This window comes from Pseudonaja textilis, chromosome Z (assembly GCF_049901715.1).
Source record: "Pseudonaja textilis isolate UNSWEBS1 chromosome Z, rPseTex1.2, whole genome shotgun sequence".
Lineage (NCBI taxonomy): Eukaryota > Metazoa > Chordata > Lepidosauria > Squamata > Elapidae > Pseudonaja > Pseudonaja textilis.
Genome location: NC_142008.1, coordinates 85557834 through 85564908, shown reverse-complemented (window position 1 = coordinate 85564908; position 7075 = coordinate 85557834).

Here is a 7075-nt window from a genome sequence, read left to right as displayed (position 1 = left end):
GATTTGCAGATGATACCAAGCTGGTAGGAATAGCGAAACATCCCAGAAGATAGGCTCAAGATCCAGATGGATCTCAACAGACTTTAATAGTGGGCCCTATCAAACAAAATTAAATTCAATGTAGAGAAAAGTAAGATTCCTCATTAGATAAGAAAAATCAAATGTACAGATACAGATAGAGTGAAACTTGGCTTAAAAGCAGTAACTGTGAGATGGATCTTAGAGTCCTACTATATAACCACTTAAATATGAGCCAGTGGTGTGCTGCAGTTACCAAAACAGCCAATGCAATCCTAGGATGCATTAAGAGAGAGATAGAATCAAGATCACATGAAGTGTTAGTACTGCTTTATAAGGCCTTTCTAAGATCAATGCTTGGAATATTGCATCCGGTTTTGATCGCCGTAATATTTTTAAAAATGTTGGGACTCTAGAAAAAGTGCAGACAAGAACAGCAAAGATGATTAGGGTGCTGGTGGGTAAAACATGAAGAAAGGTTGCAGGAATTAGGTATGCCTAATCTACTGAAAAGAAGGACTGGGCAACATGATATCAGTGTTCCAAAATCTGAAGGGTTGCTATAAGGAACAGGTCAAACTTTACTTTCTAAAGCACCAGAAAGTAAGATAAGAAGCACTTGATGAAAACTAATCAAGAAAAGAAGCAACCTAGATCAAAGGAGAAATTTCCTGACAATGGGAACAATAAACCATTGGAATGGCTAGGGTTCAGTGGGTGCTCCATCATTGAGAGTTTTTAAAGAGACTGGACAGCCTTTGTCTGAAATGGTACAGGACAGTGCTGGCGAAATTTTTGGCACCGAGTGCCGAAACGGGACACATACACGGGGCAGCACTGGAAACTGGAAGAGCAGCTACCCAGCATGCATGCATGGGAGTGTAGAAACTGGAAGAGCAGTTCTTCATGCATGCAGGAGTGCCAGAAACCAGAAGAGCTGGTCTTCGTGTGCATGCACATGTGCACTGGCCACCTGGTTTTTTGGTTTCTGGATGCTTGTGTGCACAAAGACCAGCTGGCCGGCGTGAATGGGCAAACCAAAAATTGTAAGCTCAGCTTCCCAGCACATGCATATGTGCCAGGGAGCTTCTCTTCCAGTATTCAGTGCTCCCATGAGCACAAAGATCATCATGGAACCCGGAAGAGCAATGGGCGACAGCTGGTGTGTGCAGAGAGATGGCTCTGCATGCCACTTCCAGCATGCATGCCATAGGTTCGCCATCACGGGTATAGGATCTCCTGCTTGAGCACAGAGTTGAACTAGTAAACCTCCAAGATCCCTTCCAACTCTGTTACTCTGATCTTGATTCTATCCCTCTGTTAATGCAAACTGGGGCTGCATTGAGTTTTTCGGCAGCTGCAGCACACTGCTGATTCATATTTAAGTAGTTGTCCACTAGAACTCCTTAGATCCCTTTCACAGTTATTGCTGTTAAGTAAGGATAACAGAAAGGATCTCGGGGTCTTCTAGTAAACCCCCCTGATCAAAAATGAGATGTTATACCATTTCAGACAAATGGCTCTCCATTGTTAAATGCTCCAGTGATGGTGCAGCCACAACTTCTGGGGGAAAATTGTTCAACTGGATAATTATTCTCACTATCAGGAAATTTTTTCCTTAGTTCTAGGGTGGTTCTCTCGATTAGTTTCCATCCATTGCTTCTTGTCTTGCTTTCTGGTGCTTTGGAGAATAGATCGACCCTTTTTCTTTGTGGCAGCCCCTCAAATATTAGAACACTGTTTATTATGCAACTCCTAGTCCTTCTTTTCACCAGACCAGGGAATCCCAACCTTTTCTATACCCTGGACCCCTAGAACGCTTCTAATATATTTTCACACCCCTAACAAAAATAAATAATTATATGCATATAATTATGAATACACACTATAATTTTGAAACTTCTAAACCCAAATTTTTGCACCCCCTGGAATACTATCTCACACCCATAGGGAGTGCACTCCCAGTTGGGAAATCCTGCACTAGACTAAACTTACCCAATTCCTGCAACTGTTGTTCTTACGTTTTAGCCTCCAGCCCTCTAATCATCTTTGTTGCTCTTCACTGCATTCTTTCTGGAGTATCAACATCTTTTTTATAATGTGGCAAACCTGAATGCACTATTCCAAATGTGGTATTACCAAGACATTATACATTTATTCTAACGCTTCATGTGATCTTGTTTCTATCCCTCTGTTAATGCAATCTAGGCCTGCACTGGTGTTTTGTTTTGTTTTTTGGCAGCTGCAAAACAGTGCTGGCTCATATTTACGTGGTTGTCTGCTAGAAGTCCCAGATTACTCTTGTGGTTACTGCTACTGAGCCAGGTCCCACCTATTCTATACCTAAATTTCATTTTGTTAGATACGGCTCAGTGTTCAAGCCTTCATGATACTTCTGGATCTTGGGCCTATCTTGTAATAGAATAAATTGGTAATTTATTTATCAATACAAGTTGTCTTTCATAAATGGTTCTTCTTTACCTCATTAAAAGTAAAACTGCTAATATTTTAGGAGGGAAATGAAGGGTTGATAGATAATCTGGAAAACATATCTCCCAATTTAAAGCAAAACCTTGTGAATGTTGCAGCTAAGACTCTGCTGAGAAATGGTCCCACTGACTGTGCTCAGTGGCTCTCTAAAGCAGCTGTCACCAACTGATGGTTCGTGGACCACTGGTGGTCTGTGAGAAAAATTTGGTGGTCTGCAGGAAAATTATTTGCATCTTTTATATTGCACTAAATTAGGGATGCTCAAACTATGCCCCCTGGGCTGGATACAATGCAATGAACATTTGTGTTGCTGCAGACTTTCCGCCTTTGGAGTCTTTTTGTGCAGGTTGGAGGGGGGCGGGCAGAAATTCCGACTTGGGGTATGCTTCAGCCTCCTAGTGAGGGGCTTTGGGCGAAGGCTGGAGAGAACTACTGCTGGTGGCGAAGAGCCAGAGGGCTTTATTCCAGTGGGATTGCATCATGGCCTGGATGGAACTGGCTGACCATCTCAGCCCACTGAGCCTCCAGGCACCAATGCATGGCCTTGCATTCCTGCAGGTCTTCCCTCTGCCTGGAAAGCCTATGCTCATAGAACTCAGTGAGGTGCTTCGGCTGAGTCATCTTCTTCGTCAGATCCAATTTGAACTGAGCCAGCTATTTTGCCAACTCTTTCTCATGTTGGCTGCTTAGTTCCAACAATTGCTTCCTGTTGGGGCCCTAAGGAGCCCAGGCAGGCAGGTGAGGAGTGGCTGGGAGGCAGGGGTGCCAACCACCTTGCACCACCTCAGCAGAGGTGGTAGGGACAATTTAAATCGGTTCGGAGAGGTGGTTGGCCCCCTTCTTCCTTTTAGAGACTAAGTCCTGCCAAGCCACACCCAGACTAAGTCCTACCAAGCCATTCCTACCAAGCCATGCCCACAGAGGTGATAGGGAAAAATTTTGAATTTCACTCCTGCTGGGAGGGGAGAGTAGAGGCCGGTGAGGTGCCCCTTGATGTGAGTGATATCAAGTTGTCCACGCCCACCCAGTCACATGACTACCCAGCCGATCATTAGGCAGATCATATTAGTGGTCTGTAGGATTTAAAATTATGAATTTAATGGTCCCTGAGGTCCAGAAGGTTGGTGACCCATGCTCTAAAGATTCTGTGTTGTGAGATGTAGCATTGTTATGGAGAAGTTCTAATTTGTTCCTAAATTAGTCTTCAGTCAGTTACATTTTTTGGAAACCATACTACTAAAACCTAAGTCGATGTTTATTTTGTCCCTTCCGGGGTGGTGGTGGGAGGAAAGATATTTTACCTCTGTCTCTCTCCATTAGTCATCTATAGTCCTTGCAAATGTTCTATTAAGTTTGATTATTCTATCTAATTACCAGCTATTATTGGTAATTTATAACAAACACATAAAAAGGATTATAAATTTTTGCATCTTAAGGTTTTAAAACACAGTAGGCTTTTTTTTTCTAAAGTGTCTGTGCTGCACTGAAAAGGTAACCAAAGACAGCTAAGCAATTCTGCAGAGTGCCAGTAAGAGTTTTCATATGACCCAAGATGTTTTGGAAAATGTGTTCTTTTTCAAGGATACTGTGAAAACAGATACAATACCAAAAAGGGCAGTAGAAATGTCAAACTCTGAAATGATTAAACTCATGGCATGGAGAATAATATAATTGCCATAATGGGAAAAAGAATAATTATTGACAAAAAATAGATGAACATTTTTAAATATGAGCATTCTTTAAACATGCAGCATATGTTTTACTTCTACTGTGAATGAAAATAAAAGCAAAAAAGATTCCAATATAAACAAAATAAGGGACAGAATTGTTTCACATTCTGGAATGTCTGGGAATTGGTATGCTTTGCAAAAAATTGGCTTAAATTATAGCACAGAAAAGTCTGGTTTGGTTTTTTGTTAATGATAAAATAAATAACATAATTATATACATATATAACATAAACTATAAATTTTTAGCCAAGGCCTCTCTAAGCACCTTTAAAAAGCAACAGCGAAAGTCAAAGGAATAATATAAATATACTACCACAGATATACCATACAGAATTACAATACAATTATAATTCATATAAGTTAAATAAAACAGCATTATTTTAAATAAAAATCCACATATGGGACAAAAGTTGTGGAATATGAGAAATAATCTGGTAATCTGTTTCTTTTGTTATGTCCCCTTGATATTGCCTTCAGCTTGTTGACTAACTGAGAATGAGGGGTGTCAAAATTTAAGTTGTCCTTTCTGCTTTTAAATAGTATTTTTCCCTTTTAATCTACACAATCTTTATGTCGTTGCCATGATTGATCAATATTCCTGCAGATATTGTATTGATGTTCAGAGCAAGGAGGGAAACACAGACAGTGAAATCAACCAATAGCTTTACTTAAGCAGACTTGCAAACTATAATACAGGGCGTTACCATTCATCAACAAGCTAGAAGGAGGCAATTGAAATAAGACACCAATAGGGACAATCTAATTGATTGTCTAATTACGTGCTATCAAGTTGTGGTTAACTACATAGACCACACAAATTTTCTCAGTGACAATCTATCCCTAATGTGGTATTTCAGGTCTTCCAATGGTGTATCCTTTGCTGCTGTAACTATCTAGTCTAACCACCTTGTTGGTGGTTGTCCTCCTCTTTATTCCTCCCCAGCATTAGAGACTTCTCCAGAGAGCTCATCTTCTATTTTGCTTCTCCAAAGCCCAAGATTTGCTTCCAAATTCCATACAATTTGTACAGTTTTGATCTTTTGATATAGATATATGTTCCTTCTTGCTTGAAACGCTCTATTATCATCTCAGTGCCAAAGAAGCCCTCAATCGGAACTAAATGATTGCAGAGCAGTTGCTCTAACATCTGTAGTTATGAAAACCTTTGAAAGGCTAGTGCTGTTCCACCTGAAAACCATCATGGATCTGCTGTTGGATCCCATGCAGTTTGCATACCCAGCATAGATCAACAGATGATGCTGTTAATGTGGCTCTGCACTACATCCTACAACACCTTGAATCTCCAAATACCTAGCAAGGGTCCTCTTTGTAGTCTTCAGTTCAGCATTCAATACCATTATTCCAGACATTCTTCTAACTAAACTAAACCAGCTAGCAGTACCTGAACACATTTGTAAGTAGATCATAAGCTACCTAACAGACAGGAAGCAATCTCTAAGCTTGATTGTTGTAATTAGTTCAGTCTTCTTAACTTTGGTTCCATTTGGGGGGGGGGTCTTTTATTATTAGACTCTTGACTTTTATTACTAGATCTTGCAAATCATTTTCATTTTGGCCATTAGTGTCAGCACAGCATCCTTACTTATGCTAGCATAGTATTCTGATAACTTGATGTGTGGAGTGCACATCAACCACAGGGTGAAAACTCCCTTAGTCAATGTTCATCTAATTCTAAGTGTGCATTTGTAATATTCTGCAATAATGAGTAATGCATTAATGTGTGTGATCTGTCTGATTATACAAATTATATTAAGCAGTAATGTGAATTTTGTATTTATTTATTGGAAGCCATGCCATGGTTACCATCCATAAAACCAAGATGAAACAAGTAGATAATATAATTATAGTTTCTTATTTAGATAAATTAATGTTAAAATTACACATTTATTTATAAATATAATTTATAAATGGCACATAATCAATCAATACTAAAGTTAAAGCATACAATGATAAACATGTGACGTTGACAGACAGGCACTATAGACCACAGGCATAACTAAACTGAGAATACTAAGTCTGAAATGTGAAGAGAAAAATGGCCTGGACTGAAAGTTGATAGAGGGTGTGTTTAAAGCTAGGTGCCCCAATAAAGGAAATTCCCATGGTCTGGGATGCTGAAGGAGCCCCTTTGCAGATTTTAATATTAAATCTGTTTTGGAAGAACTCCCTCTTGCATTTGAGTTTTGGCTTAGTTTGTTGCACAGACACAGCCATTATGACTTATTCAACAAACAAACATGGATAAAAGAAAACTTAATCCTATGAATGAGCCTGCCATATTTCCTGTTTTGCCTTTTTTAAAAACTTCAAATAAACTATCTAATAAAAACTAATAATCTTACTTATCGGGCTTAGAGTGGTTTTGGTTTATCAGTAAAAAACTTTTCCATGTAATACACTTAATGATTTACAATAACAATGAATGCAGTTTTTGCATGGTCTTGGTCTGTTCCCTTAACCAGCATGTAAACATTTTTCTTCTATTTGTTAATAAACTCCACATCAAAGGGGTCTTAATTTGCGGAACATATAGTTTGGACTGTAATGCGCTCAGCATTACTACTCTAGGGTTAAAGAAAGTTGTAAGTTACTTCAAAGCATGTGATGGGCAAAAATAATGAGTTAATTGTTGGGAACACCTGAGATCATTCATACCTCCCTATAATTAACTGAAGAATAAAGCTACGTGGTTTAACGTACGTAGAGTGCTCTGTGCGATCACTCGCAGAAACAGCTGAAAAACCCAACAGCGCAACGTCGTTTGAATTGGAAAGGCGACCCATTATCGCCTGGACACAACGAGGGTTGAGTGCCAA